Source organism: Rhipicephalus sanguineus, chromosome 4 (genome assembly GCF_013339695.2).
Source record: "Rhipicephalus sanguineus isolate Rsan-2018 chromosome 4, BIME_Rsan_1.4, whole genome shotgun sequence".
In the NCBI taxonomy this organism is placed as follows: domain Eukaryota; kingdom Metazoa; phylum Arthropoda; class Arachnida; order Ixodida; family Ixodidae; genus Rhipicephalus; species Rhipicephalus sanguineus.
In genome coordinates, this window is record NC_051179.1 from 197516291 (window position 1) to 197529178 (window position 12888).

A 12888-nucleotide genomic window follows, 5' to 3' on the forward strand; every position below is an offset into this window, starting at 1 on the left:
AAAATGGACTGCTTCTTTGGGCAACAAACCGCCAGAGATGACCCCACTGCGCAAGGAAACACAACACTTGCAAACAAGATGCTTCGCTATGTGGCCGCAGGTTTGTCAACAGCCTACAGAATCCCATGTGGCTTTTTCTTTACTAATAGGTTGAGTGGTAAGAATCTATAACAGTTAACAACTCATGTGATTGCAGAAGTGGAAAAATGTGGACTCCAGGTTGTACGCATCGTCACGGACCATCACAAAATAAATGTTACTATGATGCGCCGCCTCGGCAATGGTTCTCTTAAACCAGTAGTAACACATCCATCCAATGCAAAAAGGAAACTGTTCTTATCTTTTGATCAGTGCCACATACTAAAGAACGTTCGAAGTCTCTTTATGGAAGGCGATATGACCGACGGAACGCTACGAATAACGGGAAAGTTCGTGAAACAGCTCTACGATTTTAAAGGAACGAGACTGTAAAGCCCGTGCGATTCCTCACTCAGAAGCATGTTGAACCCACAAACTTCGAGAAAATGCACGTTGGAAGAGCGGTGCAGCTTTTTTCAAACGAAGTGACTTCTGCAGTAGAATTTCTGAAGGTCTATCCCTCTTATCACCAAAAAGCAGAAATGTTCCGAAATGCTGGCGCAACAATAAATTTCATGAGAATGATACAAAAGGGGTTTGCCATTCACAACGTCGCCAATAGAACCGCACATGTAGAGCTTAGAAATCCAGACCAAATGCAGTTCTTTTGCAAAACTGATGAGCGCCTGCAGTGGCTTGAAGGGGAGTTCCCGCAATACCTCCAAGCCATAAACAAAGCCTGCAAACGAAATGCGAAGAAGTTTCTCAGTACTGAGACATATGAAGCGCTGCTCCTTACCAGCCAGTCCACCGTACTCTGTGTGAAGTATTTGCTAGATAGCGGCTTTTTTATGTTCTGACAAGAGACCTTTCAAGTGACTCAGTGGAGCTGCTTTTCAGTGCGCTGCGACAAATGTCAGGAGGCAACAACTGCCTAGATGCCGGGCTGTCACCTTCAGTCTGGAAAAGATACTACGAACTGGTATTGTGTGCGCATCACAGGCCTCGAACGTTGGACAATGCAGAGTGTTTCCAGGTATGGGCAGGTACTTTCTACTACTCATAGGGTAAAATTATTTCTGCGTGTTATTGTGCGCTTTCGCCAGTTTTTGTCCCTACCCCAAGCACTCCTCTATATTGTACCTTTATCATTTGGGAAGTTCCACCCATGTCTAAGGCACAAGAGCAGATTGTCTCATTACGTAGACTATACAATCTCAGTTTTTACTTGGCGCGTAGCTCACTAAGGGTGGTTGTTTGCAGCATACATAGTCCATCTGTCATTGTGAAGTTTCCTGCCACATGTGTACCAGAAGACCCACTTGCATCGAGCGAGGTATGCTTTCTTTGCGTCGTAACATCTGCGCTTGAGCTCTACACACAATTTCACTGTTTCGGTAAAGTTCAAGCGAAGTTTTTTATAACTCACATTTTGATGACGGGCGTCGTACACGGAAAACCCGGCGCCGCCGAGCGAACAGCACGCCAGGCATTGCACACGCAAAGCTTCGCTTTCCCTTATTTTCTTAATAGGGCAAGAAATCCTGAATTTCTTACATTCTTTGCAAAGAAACGTTCCTGTCCTATACTGTTTCAGTTTGGCCCTACCTCCTGACGTACTGGACAACATTGACGCGGTGCTCAATGTCTTCAGTGCAATGCCCGGTTAGTACGCAATTATTCTCTTTCTGAAGTCATTTATCGAAAGAAAATAGACAAGCAAACAACGCTTCACATCAAAGCAAGATAACGTCCTCAGCTTCTTTCTCTGATGTCAAGCGCTGTTTCGTCGCCTTAACTTATCTATGCATATCAAATATTTGCACTCGCAGGCAGGCTGAAATATATAGGTCATCGTACGCTCCATTAGTAGAAGCTTACTCCTACGCTGAATGCTTTATTCGACTGTTAATTTTAAAGTTTCTTTCGTTTCAGAGCTGACAGTCTCTGAGAGGGCGCGCATTCTTTGTTAAGTTAAGCTGCCCTTCAAGTTTTACTTCAGCCTTGTGTGTTTGGAATCAGTGCATGAAGAGGCTTTAACTTAGTAATTTGCGCAACGAAAGTGATTCGATACCCATTATTCATGGATGCCAAATCACCTGACCTCACTAAAGACGTTGTTTGACAATGCCCAGTTACTACAATATGAAATTTCCTTTTTTTTATTGATCATGCACTACACTATTTTTTTCCAGCGCGGAAACTGCTCTCAACCGCAGCAAATGCGAGCATCGCATACATCGCCAGGCTTCGTGGCAAGGGCTGTTGAAGAGCGGAGAACTTGCACGGCTTAGCCCCCTCCTCCTCTTCGCCTGAACTTGTAAGGGCTTATTAGCCTCTCCACACGAGGAGGTCTCACATTCCCTAAGCCTGACTTTGTAGCAGTTTAGCAGCCGTGAAAAAAGCTGTTGATTTTGCTGTGCCGCACATTGGGACGAAGGATGTACGCAAGAAACTTGCAAACATCATCACTCCATACTTAATTAAGTGCCCCCTATTTATGTGTCCGGCCAGAGATGAACACGTCGGATGTACAGTGTCTACTGTAATTGACAAATATGTAAGAATACTGCTCGCAAACATAGGCACCACTCTCACAGACAGGGCACCCTACCGTAAAAGCTTATGTCAAAGCCCCTGCATCGCAAAGTGCTTCTTGTATAGGTTATATTGACACACCGTACAATAGTTCAGCGCTGTCTCGTGAGTAAGGGAATGCTTTCCCGACTAAGATGTTATACCAACTGAAGTCATCATACATGATTTTGTCGCGTTTGGGCAGCTACCTTGTGGTGCCGTAATATTCGTGCAGCATTTACTGCGTACATTCGTTGTGCCTTCATTCTGTGCATAGTTCCTCTTTTAGTTTACATTTTCGTTGTACCTATGGTATTGTATTCATGCAGCACTGAGCTGTCTTATGCGAATAATGCTTTTCGTTACGACTTTGCATTTTTTTGTTTATTTAATTTCCTCGCATGCATTGCAGTGCAATGATCGTTGCGCATATTTACCAGCAGCCTTTGCTTGCGTGATTTTTTCATGATCTTAGTTTTCGCTTCAGTTTACAATGTATATTGACTGCATGAAGCCACAATCTGCCACTTCACTCTGTGCGGATAATGCTTCCTTTATGCCGATGTCACTTTTTTACTTCTTTACGCTGCTGTGACGGCATTCACCTGTTATACAATGCCTGTAAAGCATTCCGTATAAAAGAAAGGGCCTGCAAGATGTTAATAAAAGAAATATTAAGTGTTCCTAATGGAAAATTTGAGTGCTGCTGTACGTGTGTTTTCATTTCGCTATATGTTGTTACACCGAAGGAAAAAAATTGCAGTGGCTTAGCTCGGCTATGCCAGGATATACGTAGCGTTAGGAAAGGTTCAGCTGATTATTCTGAGCTTTCCAGATTGTCTAGGATTAGCTAGGATTGTCATGCTTACTGCTGCTCCAATGACACACATTCGGCGACATCGTTCAGAACCGGTAGACCTGGCGGCATGGCCGGGTAACAATACCCATTGGTAACGCTAAAGAGCGGAGTGTTCTGCTTAACGAGAAAGTTCTTGCACGTTGTACAAACCCGCGCCACGGTTTCACCCCACTCAGCCGCCGCCACTAAACTAAACGTTTCACGCATGGCACTACTTAGCGGCGTCAAGTCTTTCATGTGCCATAGTCTTTCACACACGTCGCTCACGTATCCAAACGGAGTGTTTACGAAGTCTCTGTCGAAGGTCCGAGTCGCACTGGCGCTTTCGCTAAGTTTCACAGTATAGGCAGTCGATTGGCGAGCCTTGACGTCATCGACGGCGTCTTGTTGTTGCTGCTGCAGAGATGGTCGGGCACGTTGCTCAGCATCCTGGCGATTCCGCTTTGCTAGACGTTCCTCCTTTCCTCCCGGTGTCTCCCAGCACGTTTAGCCTTCCTCTGTTATTCTTCGTACGCTTAACCGCTAATAGACCGATGTCACCGAGCATACTGCGCATGCGCAAGATCGACGACGACTGACCGGCCGCCATCTTAGTTGTAGTTCTCGGAGCGCTTGTGCCGCTGCGGTTTGCAGGACTCTCCGATCAACTTGCGCCGTGTGAAGAAAATCGACTTCGATCAACATCGCATGTGCTTGACATTACTACTCAGACCTCTAGGTAAGTGTTTCAACGAAGCTTATTCTTTCTTACAGCGTAGTTAAAAATATCACGCTATATTGCACAGCTGTAGCGGCCGTCGGCCCGGCATAAACCGACGAGCCGGCGTGGTCTTTCCGTGCATTTATTCTGAAACAGAGAGGTTTGTGACCCTGAGCTGGTCGTCAGTTAACGTTTAGATTATGTAAGTGGTGTAGTCAACGTAAGGCAATGTAAAGGTAGTTGCCAAAGGCTGTATGGGCCGCTTCGCGGAAGTGAGAAGCATCGCGCTGATCGTATTTCGCTGCATTAGCGACGGGCATTTGCTAAACACATTCCGAGTGTGGTGCAGTTGGAGCTTTCCGAGCACTGAAAAACCGAGCAGTAAAGACGCACGGAAGTGCAGGTCCGATATGTTGTCGCTGTGTTGCGCGCTCGATTCTGCCGTTCTTGTAATGCGCCCTTAGCGGTCAGCTGATCCCGCCGATTACGCGCGCCTACGTACCGTCGCTCTGACCACCACCCAGGCGATACGCAACAAGGAGAAATATAGGAAATGGAAAGGCTGCTTTACATATTAGATTATCGTGACGCGCAGCCGAGAACGCCTGTGTAGTGGGTGGCGAAATGCCGATTTGTCTAGTTCGCTATCATGCAGCCGTCTCTGCTGCATCGGTCATCATGGGTAGCTAGCCACTGACTGGAATGTGCTAAGAAAAATTTGTCGCTCGCGGAGAAACGTGCTCGCCCAAGCACTTGAAATTTTACGGAGCCGTAGTTCGTGCCGCGTTCGTGCTGCATCGGTTATCATGGGTAGCTAGCCACTGATGGGCATGTGCTTTAAGGGCTAAGAAAATTCGTCGCTCACGGAAAAACGTGCTCGCCCAAGCACTTGAAATTTTACGGAACCGTAGTTCGTGCCGCGTTCGTGCTGCATCATCATTCCTTTTGCATTGATGGTTATTGTGTATGGATAGTTTGTTGCTAGCACTTTCCAAAAGCAGCTACGTTTTCAGTGGAGCTTTGTTTGTGGAAGACGACCAAGTTAGCACTTTAAGCAGCATATGGCTGTGGGAGTTAGCTGCATGTGTGCTGGTCCTCGTAGTGTGGTCATCTAAGAGTACGGTTGAAACAGTAAGAATAATCACGCCATATAAACCTTTGGCTTATGAAATTTTATTATATGACAAGCTCATAAAAGTGTGTTAGCACTTGACTATGGTAGGTTGCAGTATGCTAAATATTGTTTTGTCGCAGGCCTGTATATCGTGATCATGGCATGTAGACCTATAACCGACAACCAGGAAAAGTGGACCAGTCAGACAAAGTCACTGAACCCATTCTTTGGAAAAGAACACATCTATAGGTATGTACAACATTGTGTTAAAATGGAACCAATTTATAATAAGCCGAGACATGGGTTAAAGCTTGTTTTTCAGTGCGTCCCCTTGCCAGAACACATAAGTAACCTTTCTTAGGGTGATTATGCCACCACAAAATGTTTGTTGACAAATAACACCTATGAAATTTCTCCTTCAAGCACGTTGAGGAGCAAAATTATGACATGGCAATGAATGTAGAAATAATCTGAGCCTTTCGGAACAATAACGAAAATATGAAATAGTATGTGCCAACTTTTTGAATGCCACGGGGCTTTTAAGACAGACAGCATTCGTTAACTTTCAGCTCTTGCACGCAGCAGCTTGACTTAAATGACATTGAATTTTCAGCAAGCACATCCACAGAGTGGTATAAACATCTGCATGGCACATATCATTACCTAATATATTTTGGACCTGTTGTAGCATCACAAGGACATTTTTTCAGGGAGGTTACAGAGTAACAAACACCTGTATACAAAAAGTGCAGTGCAAGAATTTAATATTTTACTACAAAGATGAAAAAAAAGGGATGACAAATAGGAAGGATTTGAACACAAACAAAACTGGAAGCACAGAAAGAGAAAAAACAACTACATAATAAACCTACAAAAAGGGGCAGGTCATGAAAGCATCCGGCAAACAGTCAGTGTGTGCAACATAAAACTGCACTTACACACTGCAAAATAATAAGCTTGCTTAACGAGTGAGTGCTCCAAATCTGCTGGACATGCCAGGTAATGTCCTGTCATGTAGTACCAGAATGTGTCGCAAACTATGGGAGGCCTACTATCAGCAAACAGTGTCTGACACACGCGCATGATTCCACTTAATCCTTCAGCATTCCTCAAAAATGTGAGAGTTCATAAAGGCACGTGGAAACCTGCCAGCACACTGCGAGTTTGGAGTAAGCCAGTTAAGTCTGTGACATAATAAAAAATCCTCACACTGGTCTTTTTCATTTACTGAAGCGCTGCTGCGTCAAATGCTGACGTTTCAGACATTCTCAAGGATTGAGCTTTCACTCTGACAGAAATTGTTTGCCTTCTGTGTTCCCAGTTTGCTTTTAGTGTATTCTAGACATAGGTCGGCAAACTCACTCATGAGTCAGCTCAGTCCAACTCACTCAGACTCAGATCGAGCCATGAGTCTGAGTTTGAGTGAGTCCGGGGGAGTAAAATTTTCGTGAGTGTGAGTACGAGTGAGTCCGGTTGGGAAAAAAAATTTCGTGTGAGTGAGTCCAGTTCAGGAAAAATTTGGCAAGCCTCAGCCTGAGGGAGCCCTAAGCGCAATATATAAATTGTGAGTGAGTCTGAGTGAGCTCCATGTTTTTGCCGACCTATGATTGCAGATATATAACTGTGTTTGCAGTGTTGAGCTGCGGGTAGGTGCTTGTCCTTGGTCAGTAGCTTGTTATCGCTTATGCTTTACCAGCTGGATTGATTCATTAACTCAGTTGTTCAGCACAGTACACTGTGACAAAGGCAGAGAGAGAGAGAGAGAGATACTGTTTTATGAAGCTTGAGGGGTCATTACCACACAATTATAATCTTTCAGAACAGTTCTTGAACTCCAGTTATAAGTTGCAATTCCATAAAAATGGTATTATTCATTTTATTTATCTTTCCAGGTGTACATCTGCACTCAATAAGTTGCACACCATATGCTGACATTATATATTTCATGCAGGTACATAGAAAGCAAAGGTGCTCAAAAACATCGAGATGCTGGGATACGCCTCTTCACTTCAGGACATTTGCAGAAGCTGCAGTTTTTGGAAGGCAGTGGTGCAGAGACCGTTGTACGTGCAGAAGTGCTAGCTTCCATGACTACTAGGACCCTGTACAAGGCATCCATCAAGTTGTATAAATGTGATGGTGAGGTAGTTTCGGGGAGCTGCACCTGCGTTGCAGGCAAAGGTGCAGTGTGCAAGCACATCTGCTGTGTCTTGTATGGTTTAATGTACATTGCACAGCATGATCTGGCATCTGTGCCAGACTCTCTCTCGTGCACAGAGACAGAAAGACAGTGGTACCACCCCAGAGACCCCAGGAAGGTCACGGAAGATTTTGAGAATGTAGTCTTTTCCAAGGACACCTGCGACAGGATCAGCTGTGCACCAGAACGACACCAAAAACGAATTCAGTATTCATCTTTGAAAGCAGACAGAAAGGTGATGAAACACCCAGCCTGATAAACTTGCATGGCAATCTTAAGAAATGCGGCCTCGACTGCTTTGCCGACATTCTCGAGGCAAACGACTTCTTGCCCGTGAGAATTGCAGAAACAGCAAATTGTGCTGAAGAAGACAAAGGAATGCCGAAACGATGGCTTGATGCTGTAAAAGCTGGAAGTGCAGTCCAGTACACAGTTAATGACGTGAATGCTGTGGAGAATGCCACAAGGCTCCAGAGTGGATCACCCATGTGGCATCATTACCGGAAAGGAATTATAACTGCATCATCGGCGCATAGAGTGTACACATGGGTGAATAGTACGTGCAAAAGAAAGATGGGGCCCCATGATGTGCGCTCTCTGCTAAGCACTATCATGGGTAAGAAAGTGCGTGCTACTTATGCCATGAAGCGGGGCCTTTTATGCGAAGACAGCGCAAGGAAGGCCTTCCTTGAAAAAAAAAAACAGCACGTGGACATCGACGTGAGGCAGTGTGGTCTTTTTTTATGCCGCAACCATCCTTTCCTTGGGGCAAGCCCAGACGGAATCGCTACATGCAGTGGTGTGCACCACGCCTTTTGGAGATCAAAAGCCCCATGAGAATTGATGCATTTTGCAAGAATGAACTGCGTGGTGGATGCCTCAAAGCCAGCAGCAGGTATTTTACCCAGGTGCAGACACAAATGGGGGTTACCGGTCTGAAGAGTTGTGTCCTCTTCGTGTACAGTGAAGAAAAGTGTGTGCAAGTTCCTGTACTTTTTGATGAGGCATTCTTCACTGAGCTGGTGAAGTGCTGCAAGTTTTTTGCTGACCAGTACCTGGTGCCTTATTTCTCTGGAAATTGGCAGCTTTCTTAATCAGTGTAAATTTACTGTTCCTCTTTGTCATCCCTTTCTGCATGATTTATATTCTGCTGGTGTATGATGTACTATGCGTAATCTCACTTTAATGACGTGTGCAGAAAATTATCCTCGGTACTAATATATCCCATGTATCATGTATCTGGCCGAGGAGTGGCACAAAGCTGCTACATAGCAGCTCTCTATCTGTAATAATAAGTGTTGGGGCTTAATGTCCCAAAACCACGATATGATTATGAGACACGCCGTAGTGGAGCGCTCTGGAAATTTCGGCCACTTGGGGTTCTTCAACGTGCACCCAAATCTAAGTACACAGGCCTCAGGCATTTTCACCTCCATAGAAAATGCATTGTGTAACACAAGAAACTGCGAACATGCATCGTTCAAGCTGGTTTATGCGAGGAATACCCCAATGACGTTCAGTGCAATGTGGCCAAATGTCACCAACAAAGCCAATCTTGATCTCACAATTTATCTACAAATGAGCCAAAGAAGCAAGACTGCTTGCCCTCCTGCATATCAAGACCCAAAAGGATTGACACTCATTACTTCAATGTTCAACGATGCCACAAGGACTACCAACTGGTTTGGATTATGGACCTTGATACGACATAGCGAGAACCATTTGTGATGGTACTTAGGACCTTGCGATGTATGTGGACATATTGGTGTACTGGACTATGATGTCATGCTTGGTGGCATGACGGAAGAACTGTTCCTGCGTGCTACCTGAAGTTTGCCATCTGCTGCAGCCCATGCGATTATTTATTTTTATGTGACCTGCTCATATTACCACTGCTCAGCACAAAGCATGTGTCTTGCCACTATCTCTGTACTGCAAGTGTTTTTTGCCTGCACTGTGAATAATATATTTTCTCACCACAAGTACACCCCAATAAACAACTCATTCTGTACTGGTTAGATTGTTTGCGTCTTCACCGACACAACCACGTGAACAGTAATTTTGTTTGAAAGAAAAACCGTAGAAAAAGCTTTATTCCTAACTGTAGGAGGTCGAACGTGTCTTCGCTTTGAGCGCCTAAGAATGGTTTTGTCTTTCGTTAAAGTTTCAAGATGTTGAGACACTTACACTAGCAGCAACGTTTAGATAAAGCAATGAAACTGTACATAGGAGAGTATTCACTTATTATTCAGAGGGCATTAACGCATAATTTACAAGAGGTGGACAGAAACAAAGTAAACACAGTTATCTTGTACTGGCATAGTTCAAGCAGCTCATGAGCACAGAGGGAGACTGTTGGATCATGTGTGGGAACACTGATAATTTAATTGTACGCTGAAATTCTTTCATATGGCAGCCACTGGTTGAACATATATCAAAGAAGTTATCACACATGTGCGTAACGTGCATAGCAGTGCGTAAACCTTTCCTGCAATCAACAGTGCAAGGACATATTGATACATTAATGCAAGACATCACTTAGGCAACGAACAGTCCCTGAACATCATTGCTGACAGTCTCTTGAAAGTGCTGGTCACTGTGCCATCACTTTCACAAAACAAGCAATACATCACTTCCTTCTAGCGCATGCCCTTGTTTGATCATGCAGAAGTATTCAGATGTCTGAATGAAAAAGTGCTAGCTAACTGAAAACATGTGAGTTAGGACATGAGTGCTAATCTCGCATATTAATAAATACAGTAAAATCTTGTTAATTTGAAAGCCATTAATTCGTAAAAATTAATTCAGGCGCGCTCTCTGGTCCCGGCAGCATAAGTGTTGTTTAATGGAATCAAAACCCTCCTTAATTCGGTCATGATTGGCCGCACCCGGTTAATTCGGACGATCTCAAAGCGCACCCCACACGAAGCACCACAATCGTGTGGTGCAAAGGAGCGACAACAGTGTTCGCAGGCAACCGAAACGAGGTGGTGCAATCTGCATCACTACTGCCATCAGCGTGAACTGTATGGGAACAATGTTCCAGTTAATTTTGAGGTAGCACGTTTCGGGTTAGTGAAGACAGGAAGGTCGTGAGCCGCGGTTACATTGTAGACAAGGTCACAAGTGGCGAAAATTACTGCTTTTAAACTGCTCTATGAAAAGTGCAGGATTTACTTATTCGTCAAGAAAATAGAAGTGTATTGACATTACACACACTTAATTTTTTTCTTGATACTTTCGATAATTCAGAATTTAGTCAATTCGGATATTTTTTTCGGTCCTGTGAGATATGAATCAACAAGCTTTTGCTGTACAAATTTTTACGGGAAGATCAAGGAGCAGAGACGCACACAATGGAGCCACTGAAACAAGAGTTTGGCATTAACTTTTGACAATGTCTAAATTTCCTGACCATCTCAAAAAGCAGTTTTTCTAGTGTTCAGCTGGTGTAGTTTTCAGCAAAGGTGAATCAATGAAGTTAGACAACAGGGCACAGATCTGCCACACTTTGTTGAGTTGTTCAGCCATACTGTTTGGGAAAATCTGTGATAGTATTCTGAAGGTTTTCACCCTCCTGATGACTCTCTCAACATGTATTCGCACGCTTGCGATTCGTCTTGTTTCCTCTTCGTCTTTTCTGACAGCTGCGGCCGTCCACCCATAAAGGAGGAATGTTGGACCTAACGAACGTGTCTTACAATTCATCTGCAATAGTGAATCCCCTATCGGCCATGATGCTGCGCCCAGGAGTGAATTTATCTAAGATTCCACAGTGATTGGTCAAGGCCTTGTCCGACAAACGGCCAGGTGCTAGGTCCGAGACAAATGTCACAAATCCGTTGGGGCTGCAAACAATCAGTCCCTTGGCGGTATTGTGCTTCTTGTACAACGAATACGTCTCACTTTGAACGCGAAAAGATGACGGTGTTTCAATGAAGATCTCTGTGCAGTCGAGGATACCGTCCACGGTGTTGAATCCCTTGGAAAGGAAGGCTTGTGGGCGATACTTGTCACACAGATCTGGTGGCATCCATGTGGGCACCTGCATCATGCGATAAAAAAAAGCTTCTTCATTCCACAGAACCATGTTTGTGTGGATACACCATGGCAAAATATAAAGCATCAAAGTACTCACTTATATTCATTTAAAATATGCCTTAAAACTGAATTTGTGAGAAGCGACAACATGCAACTCTCCCGAACTGCTGCTCTTGTGAACAGAGCTCGGGAAGTCAGTCTACATTTTCATTTTGAACAGTGCAACAAATAGGCACAGAGAATGAAGACACGAGTGCCGACACTTGTACATATACGGATGATGCTTATTGTTTATGGCGTTTTTGCAATAAGCTTTGTTTCCCAAATAATAGTATATTGGCACATATCCATTTCGTATATAATTTTGTAAAATTTTCCTTAACGCTTCAGTTAAGAGAGGGACTGGTGTCATCCCTTCTTTATACATTCGTGGTCCGCCTCGGTGGTACAGTGGCTATGGTGCTCGGCAGCTGACCCAAAGGTCGCGGGTTCGATCCCGGCCGCGACGTCGCACTTTGGTGGAGGCGAAATGGTTGAGGCCTGTGTACTGTGTGATGTCAGTGCATGTTAAAGAACACAGATGGTCAAAATTTCTGGACCCTCTACTACGGTCTCTCATAACCATATCGTGTTTTGGGACGTAAAACCCCAGATATTATTATTATTGTACATTTGTGACACTGCTACATCATTACACTTGCATGATTACATCCTTATTTCAGTTGACCGTTGTGCATAAACTTGTTTGCGGTGTCACGTTTTTATTTATTAAACTTATTTGCATTGAGGAAAGAAATACTCTACTGCATCGCAGCACAAAAATAATGACTTACATGAACCAATATGACAGCAAAAGCTCACAAGTAACGCCCTTCCCACAATTGCCAACCAGCCGCTGTGAACGACACGCATGTTATTCTTAAGTCACATTTTCAATATTTCTGTCCACTGCCATGCAAATGAGACACAAATTATTTTCTGCTGAAAAAATACATCTAAATCGAGGCGTTCTTCCTACCTTCTTCATGCGATCAGACATATGGATCTTGGAATTAGCAACTGGCTTATCCATAGAGCTAGATTCTGTAGGCATGACACCTTTCCCTTCCCCTTGAACTCTCGTATTCTTTCTCTGAAAAAAACCAGTCCAATCTCTGGATAATTTGACAACCAATCAAGGCAGTTTCACTCATTCTGTATAGGCACAACAGTCCAAGCTTCATTCGAAGCCATCACGCATGGTGATCATGGTGCCCCCGCGCAAACTCGTTGCAGCCACCGGCTAACCGTGGTGTCAACCAGCAGCCATACGCTCAGGG